We start from the raw sequence: 17,104 nt of genomic DNA on the forward strand, positions 1-17,104 counted from the left end.
TTACTCATGACTTCTCAAAACTAGAACCTAGTCCTGTCGATTGGACCTACAAAAAGAGACCCTCTTAAAAGATTTCAGAACCCTTTCTAATGGCATTGATTTCCCTTTTGTAGAAAACAAGGGAGAAAACAAGCTTAAGGCCAATAGACACATGTCATCGGGATGATTAAACATACCTAAATTTTGTTACAACAATATTCCATCCTTAGGAAAGTTATGACCAATGTCAAAAACTATGGCCGCTTCTCTAAAAGTCATGATGTATTTTACCACCATCGTTGTTGTTCCGGTTCAAAAAGATATCTGCCACTAGAAGACAAAAAAAATTATAACAAACAATTTACAACCCTTATTCATCATTCAGATACATCCTACTCCATCCATTGTACTCTTCATCAAATGGCCATTTATAACTCATGACTTCATCATCTTTATCTCTATATGGAGTATATTTAATGACTACTTGATTTGCCTATCTTTCAAAAGTTTCAAAAAATGCCCCCATGGCAATTATTTTGTCCATGCTATCCTCCAACATATCCATGTCCACACCTTCACAAATTAACTCTACCTGGGTACTGATGACTCTCTCTACCTCCTCTTTCCAAAATTGTAGAGGCTTGACTATCCCATTTTCATCCTCAATATCTAGCAAAAGAGTTTCACTCAACTTTAGTGAAATTTTTCATCAGCTCCCTTATCTTTCTTTCTATATTTGCTCGCAAAATTTGGGCCTCCTGCATTGATTTTACCAACAAATAAGTTGGTTGGAGTGTAGGTGGCCTCTCAACATGATACTTGGAAGCCATTGAAAATAGTCTAAGTTCGTTTCCCCTTTGCAACCATTTTGTGAACAAGGGAACCACCATCTCTTTATCATCATCAAAATTCTCAATAACATTAAATAATAAAGAATACAAGGCATGAATTTTGTTAAGTCTACTGTCAACCTTTTCATTTAAATGAGCTAGAACTGAGATAACTATCTCCTTTTGTTGTCAGGTTGATTGATCTTTTAATTCCTTCAACTTGTTTTCTAATTCAATAATATTCTCCAAGAGATGAGATTGAATTGGATCAGTAGATCTAGTGGCTTCAGGCTCATCATCATCATATGGAACCAATGATATATTGGGGACATCAACATTGATCTCAGGTTGAACTACTTCTTCTTCATGGATAATAGGTGATGACCTAGATGTTGATGGCATTGATGTCCTTGTAAATGCAGAAGAGGAGACTCTTATCTATCCTTGCTCAGGGAGATGCACTCTCATTTGCAACTCTACACACCTCTGTTGAACTGCATTGTAATCATTGAAATGCTTGTCAAATTTTCTCATTAACTCTTCCTTTTCCAAGGCTTCTCTCTTTGAAGTTTCATGAGGCAATTTGGCAACATCAACATTCAAATTTGTAGCCTCCACACTTGATGTGTTAGATTCTCTCTTTACAATAAGGCCTCCTCTTAAGTTGAGATTTATGTCACTAATGTTAGGCTTTCTAGGTCCTTCCTCTAATGCTCATATTGCCAAGGTCGCACAATCATCTACAAAATCCAATACTTTCAATGCCAACCTTGCTTCTTCCTCTGAACTAAATTATTGGCCCTTTGATTTCCTAATTGCAACAAAGGCCACTGCATCTACTATATCCCATTCTGGTAAAATTATAACTCCAACCTGACTTACAATCATCCTACCCTCATCTGCAATGATTCTCTTGAACTCTTCTGTCATCTCTCTTAACTTCTTCCAACTCAATCTCTTTTGTAATTAAACCTTGGGAATCCTTAATTCTAATGTTTCATCTAATGGGGATAGGATAGGTAGGACTAATAGTGGTAAAACTCATGCACTAGAGGGAAATTTTGAATTTTAAATTTTGGAGCAAAGCTTATAAAATTGATTAATGCAAGATTTAAGAAAATAATGTTTACACAATTTTCACTTTGTTGGGGGAAGAGGATGACACAATTTACAAAAATGAAAGGAAATTGGAATTTTAAACTTAGGGCCAAGGGATTACCACTTAATTTTAAAATCAGAATTTTTAAAATTAGGGCAGACTATAATTAACCTCTTAATTTTTAAAACTTTCTTGAAATTTGAAATGTTGAATTTTGGAGGTAATTTTGATTCTAGAGGGATAAAAAATTGACAAAATTAGCCAGTCTTATGGATTTAGGCTATTAAATATAGTTAAAATAGTCTCTCAAAATTTCAAGAAAAAAACTAAGGACCATGGCGGGAACGCACATGGTCCGACCAAATTTTTTCAAAATTTTTAGGGATGAATATTACAATGATTTTAAAGATAACCACAAATAATTGACGAATTTTACAACCTCTAGGTGGGCAAAATGAAGGCACAAATGTAAAAATAGGACCCTATTAGGGTTTTGAAGAAAAAGAGGAATTAAATTGCAAATTTGAAAAAGGTCAAACCTAATGGATAGGGACACCTTGGAAAATGTTTATAAATTTGAATGTGAATGAAATTGATTTGAAATTTTTACAAAATACAATTAAATTTGAAAATTAGGGTTTTATGACCTATCCACTTAATTTTGCAATTTGAATTCTGGGAAAAAGCAGGGAAATTGAAAATTTGAATTGTAGGAATGAAAACAAGTCTTAGAACAAGCATAAATCTGAAAATTAAATGGAAATCTAATTTTTTCTTAAGTTCAAGATGATTTTTGAAAATTGTGGTTTTAACAAGTAACTGCTTAATTTTGAAAATTCAATTTGCAAATTGAACAAGACAATGAGGAAATTGAATTTGATAAACAAAACAATTTTCAGCTCTAAGGTAACCACAAGCAATTTTTACAAATCACAAGTTCAATTTTAATTTGAAAAAACTAGGTTTTTTAATGATTTAACCAAACTTGCAAATAAAAAATATGCAATTTTGTTCAAAGGAAACCATGCAAGATATCCGGTTCACCAAAATATAATGTGGTGAAATGTGCGAATGAGAGATCAAGAGGAAAACTACCCTTTCCCTCCAAGGAGAGATGAGAGTTTCACTATAGATTTCCCTCCAAACACTTTTCACCTAATTACATTGGAAGAGGAGAGGAGAATTCACTAGATTCAACCTTCAGAGAAGAAAATAGAATTATGTGTGAAATAGGAATGATAAGCTAGTCCCCTCTTCCTATTTGAAATGGAAAGGAATTAATTGAATTATGTAGTGCAAAAGTGACAAAGAACTGATTATAATGTAAGATCAAAATATGGGATGAAGTTGTGCACGTGGATCTGGTAGTAATATGTCGAGACGAAGTCATCCTATAAATTTGAGGAAAAGTTTCCTAGACTGTGGCGGGAATGTACACTGTCATTCAAAAAATCTGTGAAACGAAAAAGGTTTTTCTGCCTTTGCAAATGGAGCCTAAATCTGAAAGTATATCCGCACACCTACAACCTACACACATAAAAGAGAGGGAAATGGGTTGTGATTGGGGGTTTTCATTTAGGTCAAACCCCAGTTTTGGAATTAACCAAGTAATGAAAGAAAGTACTTGCAAGTAGACATAAATGAAAGACTAAATTGCAAATCATCTCAAGGGAGGTTGTGATGGCAATGTTGATAAAAATGCTTGTGTAGAATTGAATGTTTGAATCAGTCTCCATTTCAATGGTTGAATCCTTGACTTGAATGCAACACCTAGCCTTGAAGGGAGATCACTTGAGAATGCTCAATGCTGGAAAAGAATGCTTGAATGCTCAAATTATCTTGAATTCTTGATCTCTTATGCCACTTGAACAACTCCAACTTATGCAAATAAGAGGAAAATGTACCCTTAAATACATGTTAATGAATTTTATTTTCTTCATAGGCCGACATTGGGGGAGTTTCTTGCTCACTGAACAACCTATAATGCATGCTCTAGGAAAGGTCCTACCCCAATATAGGGCAGAGACAGGGGTGCCATGCCCCTATCCTCATAGGAAAAGGCACCACGCCCTATCCTAGGGGGGATAGGGGTGCCACACCCTTGTCGTACCCCTTTCTCTATGGAAGAGTGTAGACATGGTGGTGCGAAGGCCAAGAAAGAAGCTGATTTCAAGGGTTGAGAAGTCTCCGATATCCGATTAGGCTAAAGGATTCAATCTCGCATGTGTGGGGACCCTAATGTAGTCAAAATTTGATAGGGTCACAATTTTATGATACTACAAGATACAACATATACTGGGTGGAAGTTAGCTATCCATAAGAAGGAGGTAGGTATACTGACAATAGGACGGACCACCATTCAACGTTGAGTTATTCAAAAATTACCTACAATATACTTATATGTCTCATGGGCAGTTAGGAGGAGTTAAAGTTCTTGATCTAATGAGTACTGGGGAGTTAGTCTTAGCCTTAGATATCTAAATGTATGATCCTAGATGATTTTGTTACGCCTCTTATTTGGTAGAAAAATTAGATGAGGGTTTCCTAAACCTTAGGGATAACAAAAGCCCTAATTTCAAGTTTTATTCATTGTTGATGCCTTTAGTATTGTTTTATGGATGTTCCAGGGGTATGTGGTCTGAGGAGTTAGTGCTTACTACTAGAAATAGGGAAGGGGAGGAACAACCGGTTCAATTATGGACTTCTATTTGGGACTCTCGTTATGTGAGATCAAACTACATAAAATTTGAAGAGTGGATAGTGAAACCATTATACAGGATGTACGAAGTTCCTTGTGATGGATCAATTTCAAATGAGATTAAGGCATTTTTAAGGCCTAAAGATTTTTATGATAGGCAAATTGTGAATCATAACTAGGGAGATTGGTACATGCACCAAAACTTTACTTGTTTTAGGATCTATGGATTTGAAGGAAGCCCATACATGTTTCTACAAAGGCATATGAAATAATTGACAAAAAGTTAATGGAAGAGTATAATTTATTTGAACATAGTGCAAGAAAAAACTATGATTCAGAGGGGTACATCCACTCCTGTAAGAAAAGACAAAATATAGGAGGTTATTTGTACTTGAGTTTGGAAGCAGAAGACATCTTCAGAAATATGGAAGATCCATAAGCTCAAGAGGTAATTGATAATTTGAATAGAGAGTTGAAAGAAAAGATAGAAAGGTTGATGGAAATGGAGACATAAGAAGAGATGTTAGAAAGTGAACCAGATGATCATGAAGTTGTTTCTAGATATTGAGAAAAGGAACAAGAAGAAGAACGAAATTAAAATGAGCAAATTATAACTAAGATGGAGATTCATGCAGATTCAAGGTTAGAAGAACATTTTTCTTTTGTAGTAGATGATGTATTTGTGAAATCTAAAGAATTTAAATCTTTTCCCAATAATTTCAAAGGCAAAAGTTTGAGGGAATCTATCCCACATATAGCACCTAAAAATGAGGCAGAGTTGTTGAAAAGGTTAAAGGAGGATATAGAAGCAAATTTGGTTACAATGACTCCCCAAAAAGGGAGGCAATTAATTGCAGAATCTGAAGTAATTTTGTTTTTGATTAATTTAAAAGCATCTTTTGAAGGGACCCCAAAACCCTTTACAAGCTTAAAACAGCAAAGCAGTGAGAAACAAAGAGAAACAAAACATGAGGAAAAAAACCAGCATAAAACCGAGAAAATCCAGCAAAAGCCCCTAAAAGCCAGCAGGCCATCCAGGAATCAGATTTTATCCAGGGCTTTAACTAGGGTGCTGCTTATTACTTGCAACTCTTTGATGTTGTCTTTGAGGTTGGGGGGGTCCTTGGCCATGACAGCCACAAGTTTCTTGACACTGGCCTTGGTTCTCTTAGCAGTTCCGCTCACCACGGTAGCATCACCAGCACTTCCAATCTTCATGGTCTCCTCCTCTAGGTCAAGGTCGATGACCGGTTTAGGAGAGTGGTCAAAGACCTTAGAAATGTCTTCCAAATTTTTGGTGATAGTGGAAAGGATGCTTGGGATAATTCCCATCATATTTTTCATCGCTTCTTTTCCCTCTTCCAACGATTTTACCTTGTTCTCCATTTCTTGCTTCTAGTTAGCATGCTCTCTATTTTCATCCTCCCTTTTTTGTCTGAGTTTATCCCATGCTTCTCCAGGTTTTTTAAGGTTTCGTAAGTCTATCTGTCGAAATTCATTTTGACCTCCGACAACTTCTTAAGATTATCTAGGATAAGCCCCTTGCTAGCACTATCCTTATCCTTGCTATCCCCTTCCTCAGCCAGGTTCTTCTTGGAGCAATTGTTAGTTTCCTTCTTAGAATTGACTTTTGTTTCCTCAATATCCTTAGGAGTCGTATCCTCCATCAAATTGCTATTGTCTGTGCTAGGGTGATCACTAGGAATGGGGCTTTCTTGACCAGGCTCGAAATCTCTGCTTTCTTCCTCATTGCCCAGTTCCTCTTCCTTCTAGCTATCTTCTCCGTTAGAGTCATCTGTCTCCATACCACTTCTTTCCTTGACAATGTCCTCAGTTTCCAGCCCAAGGGAGCTTTTCCTTTTTTTGCTGGATGACACCTTCTCTTTGCTAGTATCTCCCTCTTCCATCCTCCTTTTACTAGGGGAGGCAAAAATCTGCTTATTTTCCTATGGAGTGAGGGTTTTGCAATGCTCATAGACGAGCAACAGGACTCCACAGTGGAGAATTGGGCTAGAAGGGTTTGTCATGTGCTTGTGCAGGGACCTGGTGAGGGATCAAAAAAGGTAGTAGGGCAAAGACACTTTTTTGTCGTGTTTGAAATGGTTTAGGAGCATGAAGTGGTAAGTGTGGGCCATAGAGTAGCGGCGTAATATACTCCATGATAGTGTTCAGGACCCAGCCCCACAACTTCTTGACGTTAGTGGCATCATAGTAGCCCCCAGTAGCCTTGCCAATTTTAGCCCGCTCTTTCTCTTTGCGCGAGAACAGGGACACAACATTGTTGGAGACCTTGAGGTCTCGAAAGAAGTTGAGCCTAGAGTGGGGCATACCAGTTATAGTAGAAACAAGCCTAGCATCCAGTTTGAATTTAACTCCATAAAGCTTACAAAAACCATTAGACCAGTGTTCAAAAATCTTGGAAACAACGAGGTTGACCCTACCTTTGTTATAGTCCTCAAGCTTTTCCATGAAGCTAGTGAGATGGCCCTTCTCTAGCTTTGCCCAGACTTTAGGCATAGCTTTGCAGGTCAACGTGTTGTTAGGTTCTTCGCATCTAAGATCTCCTCCCATTTTCAGATGCAGGGTGTCAACTCTGTTTCTCTGCAAATTAAGGATTTCTTTCCCTTTGCAATTCAAATTATTGCCCTGAATAACCCATAAAGCGTGTGGTAAATTTTTGGAAATAGTGGGAGATTTGCTACGGTGCTAGGTAATGATGGCCTTACCAGCATGGCATGAGTGGTACCTTTTACTTATCATGATTTAATTTTCCTTCTCTGCCCGTATAATGGTCCTTTTGAGGATCTCTTTAATGTTTGAGTTGAGGTCCTCCTCATGCCAAATCATTTGAACGTCAGATTAACTCCTTCATTTGCTAAATAGTCAGCAACACTATTTTGCTCTCTATAGGCATGTCAAATAATAATTTCTTTGAAACTGGCGATAATCTCTCTAGCTTTCATGATTGTATTCTCAATGGACCAAGAAGGCTCCAATTCCCCTTTCAAGCACTTAATGATGTTAAGAGAGTCCCCCTCAAGCCAAATTTTATCATGATTGAGATTTTTGGCTATGATTAAAGTATGTAGGACAGAAGAGGCTTTGACAAAATTGCTAGATTGATTTCCCAGAGGACCGGCAATCGCCTTAAAGCAGCTTCCAGCAAAATTCCTGATTATGCCCCCATATCCAGCTTTACCTGGATTTCCTTTAGAGGCCCCATCGAAGTTGGCCTTAATCCATCCCTGTGGGGGGAAACACCATACAAGGCCTTCTCTACCTTTCTCCTTGCTAGTAGTGGTGGTGGAAAGGTTCCATCTATCTTTGAAATCCTCTTTTGTAGCAGTTCCCTGAATAGTACCATAGAGGCATTCAAAAATACTCCTATAAATCTTGTTAGCAACCACTTCAGGAGTAACCCTTTTATCTCTGAAAATCCTGTTGTTTCATTCTTTCCAAATATTCCAGATGACAATTGGCAAAGTAAGTTTCCAAATCTCCACAATTTTAGGATTAGAGTTGGGACAATGCCATTGGAGCCAAGTATCATCAAGAGAATTCAGGAAGACCCAGCTCAGGTTCCACCTAGTTAGGATGATTTTCCATACATCATGGCTAAAGGAGCACTAATTGAGAATGTAGCAAGCTATCTCTTCTTCCCTGCAGCAAAGAGTACATATGTTAGGAAAAATGATACCTCTTTTATGAAGATTATCCAGGGTTAAAATTTTATTTTGGATGAAGATCCAAAAGAAGATATTGATTTTGGGAACTAAATTCTTATTCCAAACTTTGGCCCAGATGGGGGTGGCTTCCTCTGAAACATTATGAATGGCAATAGTAGAGGAAATAGAGTATTTCCCATCCATAGTTTTCCCCCATATTAAAATGTCCTCTTTGTTGTCTATAGGGATTTTAGCATAAAGAGCAATCTGAAGGAGCTTGAGATCCAGACTCTGTTGGCTAAAGTCAATCCAGTTCCCATTGATCCAGTAATCTCTAACCATTTCTCCATACTTGCATTTGAATTTGTCTTTCCAATCTTTGATGATAGGGATTTCCTCAAGAGGTTTATCCAAGATCCATCTATCTTCCCAAAATCTAATTTTCCTCCCATTCCCAAGGTTCTAGGTTCTGCTAGCAGCTGCCCAGCCTTTAGCAGATTGCACTGCATTCCAAATCGCAGAACCATCAATAGAGAAAGAATTGTCAAAGAATTCCTCCTCAGAGGGTTGCATATAGAGGTATTTGTTTTTTCACATAGAGTTCCATTCTCTGTCCTCTCCTTTGAGTCTCTAGATTTGTTTCGCTAGTAAAGCTTTATTCATGGAGTTAATACTTCTTAAGCCCAGCCCACCTAAGGCCTTAGGGGTGCAAATGTTATTCCAGGCTATAAGGGGGATTCTATTTTTTGCTTCCACTCCTGACCATAGGAACTTTTTTTGGATTCTTTCAATAGCTTCTGCAAACTTAGAGGGGATTTTGAACAAGCTAAGAGCATACACTGGAAGATTTTGGAGAGTGGCTTTGTGCAGAGTAACTTTACTAGCCTGACTAAGGATAGCCCCTTTCCATCTAGCAAGTTTCAAGTTGAGTCTGTCAATTAACTTATTCCAGAAGGAATCCTTAGGCTTGAGATAGAGAGGAAGCCCCAAATAGGTTGAAGGAAACTCAGAAATGTTACAACCAAGAATCCTACCAATTCTAATTTGCCTTTGGGCCGAGGTGTTAATGAAGAACAGGGAGCTTTTATCCTAGTTGATTTTTTGACCAGAGGCCGATTCATAGGTATTCAGAATAATTTTCATGTTTTTGGCTTCCAAGATGGTGGCTTCCCCCATGGTGATGGAGTCATCAACAAATTGTTCATGAGAGCAAACGACATTAGAGGAAGAAGGTCTCAGGATTTTAAGATTGCCTTCTTCCACATTTTTAAGGATGAATCTGCCCAAGCATTCGACAAGAATAGTAAATAGAATGGGGGAGATGGGGTCTCCCTATCTGAGACCTCTGGAGCTTTTGAAGAAGTTAGATGGAGAGCCATTGACAATAATAGTAGAGGAGGAAGTTCCCATGAGTTGAGAATAGAGCTGAATAACTTTGTCACCAAAACCAAACGATTCCATAATCTTGAGGAGAAACTGCCAGTTTACTCTATCAAAAGCTTTAGCCATGTCTAACTTAAGGAAGAATCCTTGTTTTCTCACCACTATTAGGGAGTGGATATTTTCATGAACAAAGATGATGGAGTCCAAAATATGTCTTTCGAGAACAAAGCCATTCTATTGGACAGAGATAATCCTTGGGAGAACATCAAGCAGCTTGGAAGTTAAAACTTTGGAAAGGATCTTGTAAATAGAGTTACAGAGGCTGATGGGTCTGAACTTGTTGAGAGAATCAGCTTTGGGAGTCTTCAAGATAAGAACTATGAAAGTCACATTCAGTTCCTTAAGAAGTCTTCTGGAGCCAAAGAATTCCTTAACACCATTGCAAATGTCCCCTCCACTATGTGCTAGAATTTTTGGAAGAAAAACATGGGAAAGTCGTTCGGGCCAGGGGATTTATGACCTTGAAAGGAAAACACCACCTTTTTGATTTCAAGATTAGAAGGAATAAGGGATAAGAGGTGATTTTCATCTTTTGAAAGGATAGAAGGAATGGCTTGTAAGAGAGTGTCTTTCTTGGTGAGATCTAGGTTGTCCACATCACCCAACAAGGTGTTGAAATGCTCGAGAGCTTCCTTTCTGATATCGCAATCCTCAGTTAGAATTCCTTTATTGCAAGTGAGTCTAGATATTCTATTGGCTGCCTGGTGCTTAAGGGCAGTTAAGTGAAAGAAGCGGATGTTTTTATTGCCTTCCTTCAGGATTAGAGCTCTAGATCTTTATCTCCAGAAAGTTTCTTCATTAGAAATGATGGAGTGGTATTTAGTAAGCAGGTCATTTTCAGTTGTTCTGAGATCTTCGGACAACCCCATCTCTTGGATACTATCCTGAACAAGTTTTAGGTCAGCTTTAACTTGAGTTTTGTTCTTGAATATGTCCCCAAAGATCTCCTTGTTCCAAATTTTGATTTTGGCTTTAATGATGTTGAGCTTTTTAGCAATTCTGAAGAGAGCCTTACCCTCCACTTCAGAGTTCCACCATTCAGAAATGCAGGCTTCCAGAGAAGGGTGGGAAAGCCAAGCATTTTCAAATCTGAAAGGGAAATTTCTCTTAGCCAAAAAGGAGTTGGTAGAAAAGGAGATTGGGAAATCATCTGAACCAATTTTGATAACAGAACCAAGGGAACAACTATGCTTAGAAAGCTAGTCAGGGGAAATTAAGGATTTGTCAAGCCTGACTTGAATCAAATCAGCTCCAGTTCTTCTATTAGTCCAGGTGTAATTGATGCCCTAGAGATCAACATCAATGAGAGCTTGATCATTAATGAAGTCCATAAGGTCTTGTTTTCCATCGAGATGAAGGGAGATTCCTCCCATCTTATCTTCATCTCTGAGCAGGGTATTGAAGTCTCCCATGATAATCCAGCTTTAATCAGTAAACTGGAGTCTATCAGCCACCAGGCTTTTCTAGAATTTAGGTCTCCCAAATTTAGAGTTAGGAGTGTAGACATTAGATAACACCCAAACAAAGTTGTCCTTAATATGCTCAAGCAAAACTAAGTTCCTATTAAAGGTAGAGATGATTTCCTTTCCTGTTATAGTTTTTTTGTTCCAAAAAATCACAGTTCCTCCAGAGGCCCCCTCCGAGTTAGTTCCTATGACTCCATTTTCTTTGAAAATTCTGATCCTTTCAACTTTTTATTTAGACATCTTGGTTTTGTGAATAAGGACCACATCTAGTTTATGATCTCTAATGACATTTCATAACACATCTTGCTTATGGGGGGCATTTAGCCCTCTGATATTCTAGGATATAATCTTCATATTTTAACTGGGGATAGGGCTGACTTGATGGAGCATTGTGTTCCATCAGCATGGTTCTTCCAGCTTTCCTATTCCCTTTGATGTTTTAGGGATGGCCTTCCCTACTTTTTATTTTGGTTTCCAACATCTGCCTTTTTCTTAATCTTGCTTCTAGTTGAGATTCCTTCCTTGAGATCCTCCTTGTTCAATTTTCCTTCTGTCAACCCAGAAATCCAGAGGGTTTCATCCAACAAAATCACTCTTTGGGGAGGGGTTTTGCAAAGGAGAGGCTTGGGGCTTCCATTGGTTAAGAGAAATAAGGGCTCAGAATCAGAGGGGTCTTGGGCTTCATTAAAGTCATTAAAGATTGAGTTAGCTGATTTAGGGAGAGAAGAGGCTGGAGATGGATCTTCCTTCTTCTAGCAAGCTGATCCATCCTTTTGGTCCAGAATGGATTCATTCTTCTCCTAGATAACAGTTTCATTCTCCTGGGCCACTGGGATTCCTTTGTTGATCAACTTTGTACTTGGCTCTGCTTATATGAGTCTCTTTGGAAGGTTGTTGGAGCAAACACAATCCTATTTGTCATTGTTGCTACCCCCAGTCCTCTTGGCTTCATTCATATGTTCCGATGCATCCTTTATTTGATTGCTTTTGGATATTGATGGGTTAAATTTTTTGTTTGTCATTTGCCAAATCTTTTTGTTCTTAGGAATACTATCTGACTTAGGTTCCTTGCCTTTTTTGAGCAGATAGGATTTTGCCCAATGCCTTGAATTTTTGCAGAGGAAATAGGCAAAAGTAAGAGATTCATATTCAATAGCTTGGGACCATTTTCCTAGTTTAGAAATGATATCTATGGATTGAGGCATATCTGTTGATTGGTTAACATTTACACAAATGCGAGCAAAGACTAACCTTGATTTAGCCGCCATCATTGGGTTAATTGATAAGAGTTCTCCAAAGGATTTCACAATGCCCTTGAAAACTTCCTTGTTCTAGTATTCAAGCGGGAGACCCATGAGGCATGTCCAAACTAGCGCAGAAATGAAGAAGGATTCATCTAGGACTAGATTCGGAGCCTATTTCTGGAGAGCTAGGGAAGACTTGTCAAACATCCAGGGACCTTCACAGAGAGCTTTGTTCATGTCTTCTTCGGAGTTGAAGGCGAAGGAAAAAAAATCCTCTAGGTAGCACTGCCACTTCCACTTGACCTTTTACCATCCATTTTCTCCTTATGAAATTTCTAACATCATCAATGTTGGGCCTCAAGCCAGAGAATCATCCCACTAAGGTCATTGATAGGCTAGCTACAATTGAATCAACCACTTTGTCTAGGACAGAAATAGCTACTAGACCAGAGATGGGATCTAAAATGTTCGTAACTTCCGGAAGCCCAGATTTAACCTGTGGCTTCATTCCAAAGAGCGAGGACCATTTTTCCCATTTTCCTCTGTCGTGTGGGTCCCTTGGGATTGAATCTTTATCTTCTCCTATTTTTTCTATTTCCTTGTCCTCTATTGACCCCTGAGATGTCTGACCTCTTGCCTGCGAGCCAGATTCAATTCCAAGGGAACAACAAATTCTAGGAATTCCGTCATTCCTAGAAATATTTGAGTGAATCTTTTATTTTTGATAGTCTATTACACTCTAACAACAAGGATTTCAAATTGGACATTCAAGGAGTAAATGATGTGTTTATTAGACCCAGGTTTGACCAAGATGAAGAAGCCTTACTGCTATGGGCATTGTATCCTCCGAATAAAAGGCCTAAAATTATTGATGTGGATAAAGCATTTGGCCATATGATGAAATTGAAAGTTGGGGAAATTGATCCCATTGTTTCAACAAACATTGGAGTCGACATTTCAAAGTTTAACATATTAGCATAAATAATTATAATAGTAAGGGAAAGAGATGAATACAAAGGATTGTATGAGGAAACCATAAGAAGAAATGGACAATCTATTCTAATGATACTTTCCCCTAATAATTTGAAATGGAAAAAGAAATGTGAAGAGATGCAACAATAAAATCAGAGAATTCTTAAACAAATGTGGAATTTAAGAGTTGATACTGCCTCTTTTCTATTGAATAAAAGATTTGAAAATTTGAAAGGATATTTGGAAGAGTTATGGGTTGTTTTTCAAAAGAATATGGACAATACTATATCACATAATAGGATAAAGAACAAATTGGGAACCAAACTACATGACAAGACTTTGGAAGGGACAGATGCTAAAGAAATTGAGAAGATGAAAAGGCTGCTTGCAAAACATGGCAAATTTGATATAGAGTTACATACTAAATATGATGAATTTACAGACATAGTCCAATATGGTGTCCCAGTGCTAACTGATCAGAGGGGAGAAATCAAGGATAAAGACAAGTGGATTTCAAAATGCCAAAATTTACTAAGTGCTGCCCTTAACTTATATTTGTTGTTCCATGACACTATGCATGATCCTCGTCAAAGGGGTTCAGGTTCCTTCATATGTAATTCATTTATCTTATGTTAGCAAAAAATTACATGATACGTATGCTAAAAATCACATAGTAGACAACATGAACAATATGTAGACATCATAGTCATTGTATATTTTTTTCCTTACCTTTCATTTATCTAGAAAGTGTAGGGTCCTGAACAAAAGGGTTGATGATGTCTGCAGTCAATTACCTATTTCCACCAAGGATGACAGAATCAAACAAAATATATACATTCAATCAGAACCAACAATTGAGCATATAAGAATTACATGATGTGTATATTTTACCCAAGTGTATATTTCAAAAATAATCTCAAAGATCATGGCAAGAAATGACAAAGATCCTATGTGTGTTAGAGGTTTTGTTTAGTTTATATTGAATCCATTAAGAAAATTATAAATATTTGTATCCATAAGATGAAGTAAAAGTTGCAAATAATTGAGACTTGTACTATCGGCCAAAGTTATCCCGATGAAAACACTTAGACAAAATGAGTAGCGCATGGTCAAGATATCATATACCAATGTATAAGAATGATAAGCCAAAGTAAGATGCATCGGTGGAAGTCGTATCGATCATTCCAAAGAAGCCAAGGAAGTCAGGTAGATCAGGGAAACATATACCAATTATGGTCATCAGCAAAGGGTAAATATTTTCTTGCCGATAGCCGATGAGGCTATTTGTAAGACTTATCTCGATGAACACAACCAAGGATAAAAGGCCATCGGTGAAGGTTATAATGAAGAAAGATCATTAGTGTAGCCAAAGGAGTTAGGATGTGTCATTTTGAGTCTCCCGGATGCCTAATGAAGTGATTGGTTAGAAGATCATTGGGAAAGATTATGCCGATGGAACATAACGGAGCAGGAAAAGTTATGTCAAAGGAAAAGGTCATGGGGAAAACTATGCTTGTCGCCATGACACATTTGAAGTTACCCCAATGCCCGATGATAGTATCGTATTGACATATACCAATAAAGAAGGAGTGTCATTGGCTTATGTTATCCCGATAGGAAAGATAAAGTTTATAAAAGGAAAAGGGATTTTGTTGATGGCACCAAAGATGAAGTTTCTGTTGGTATTTTGGTATGGTTTTGTCATTGATGTCAACACCTACTAAAACACTAGCACTTTGGAGATCTAGTAGCATTCACCGACAAGCAAGTAACTATTGCATAGTTACTAGTATATGGTTCACTGACAGGATATAATGTTCACCGACAGGATATAATGATCACCTACACATGGAATGATATGGAAGACACTAGGTAATGTCAAAGACATTGTGTGGACACTTTGTTTTGAAGAATTAATCATTGCTATATTCATATTTGCATATTTGTTGTTATCGACAAATAAGTCCAGGGTTACCTAGGGATACACCAGCAAGTTTATCTTTTCCAGATCAGCATGGCATGCTATGGAGATGATTTATTATTGTTGTAAATGCATTAATCCGACATGTTCAATCGGTAATTGCATCGGATATTATATTGTTTATCAATGATTTTATTGTAATATCTTGTAGAGCTGACCTACTAAAATTGGTCTTAGGTTATGGTATAAATGTAAGATCTTATTTGTAAGATCAAATGTGGAATGTGAAAAAAGGACTGTGAGAAGGTATATGCGAGATTAAGCAAAGGTATACACAAAGACATCATTTGAAGGTGAAGCTAGGTTTATGTAGAAGCATATCATCATTACATTAGTACTGATTCCAGCATATGAAGATGCTATTTTGTGCAGTATATTCTTATTGGATTTAACCATCCAACTGTAGTCAATGTGACTCCCATTGTGTGATTGAATAGTGAACTCTAGGCTGTTGGCCTTTCTACATGTGCAGACCCCATTTATGTACACTTACTATCTACAGTAGTATCATCTAATTGTGGGTAAGGTTTCCCACCGTGGTTTTTCCCCTTACAGGGTTTCCACATACAAATATTGGTGTTTTGTGTTGTGGATAGATATTTCTCTAGATGGTAGATGTACTATTTCCCTGCAAGAAATAGTACCTCTACCTTTGATCATACAGAGTTTCCATGAATAGAATTGGTTGAGAAGGGATTTCAGTTACAATTTAAGAATGGAAAATGCAAAATCATGAATATAATTGGTTTAGACATTGCAACTGGTAATCAGACTAGAGGTAATATCTTTCATTTGAATAACAGTGAAAAGACATGCTTGATTGCACATATAGATGAAAGTTGGTTATGGCATAAGAGACTATGTCATGTAAACTTTGATTGTATGGTAAAGATCAGTAGTTCTAAGGCAGTTAAAGATATACCCAGAATTGTGAAACCTCAGAATACAATATGTAAGGAATGTCAATTTCGAAAACAAGTTAGAGCTAGTTTCAAAAGTATTCCAGAAAAATCCAATAATGCTCTTGATTTGATTCACACTGATTTATGTGGTTCAGCTAGAACTAAAAGCTTACAAGGTGATAGATATTTCATGCTAATTATTGATGATTATTCTAAAATGTGTTGGGTTACTTTTCTTAGTGAAAAATCAGAAGCACTTGGAAAGTTCAAACTATTCAAAGAAATGGTTGAAAATGAAACCGGTAAGAAAATTAAATGTTTAAGATCAGATCAAGGAGGAGAATTCACATATAAGGACTTTAATACATTCTGTGAAGTGAATGGAATTAGAACACAACTATAAGCACCTCGGACACCACAGCAGAATGGAGTTGTTGAAAGGAAAAATAGAACTATCTTAGAGGCAGCAAGAAGTATGTTATCTAAAGCAAATTTACCACATGTGTATTGGAGAGAAGCAGTTAGCACAACTGTCTATACATTCAACAAAGTTCACATCAAAGGTGAAACTGGTAAGACCCCTCATGAACTATGGTTTGGTAATACTCCTACTCTTAAGTATTTCAGAATTTTTGGAAGTAAATGTTATATTAGAAGAGATGAGTATATTGGAAAATTTGATCCTAGAAGTGATGAAGGAATATTTCTTAGTTATTCATCTAAGAGCAAGGCATATAGATGTTTTAATAAGAGAATGCAGAAAATTGTTGAGAGTACAAATGTAAAGATTGATGAAGAATTCAGAGGAACTTCAAGGTATATAGA

This window comes from Cryptomeria japonica, chromosome 9, assembly GCF_030272615.1.
Source record: "Cryptomeria japonica chromosome 9, Sugi_1.0, whole genome shotgun sequence".
NCBI classification, from domain to species: Eukaryota; Viridiplantae; Streptophyta; class Pinopsida; order Cupressales; family Cupressaceae; genus Cryptomeria; species Cryptomeria japonica.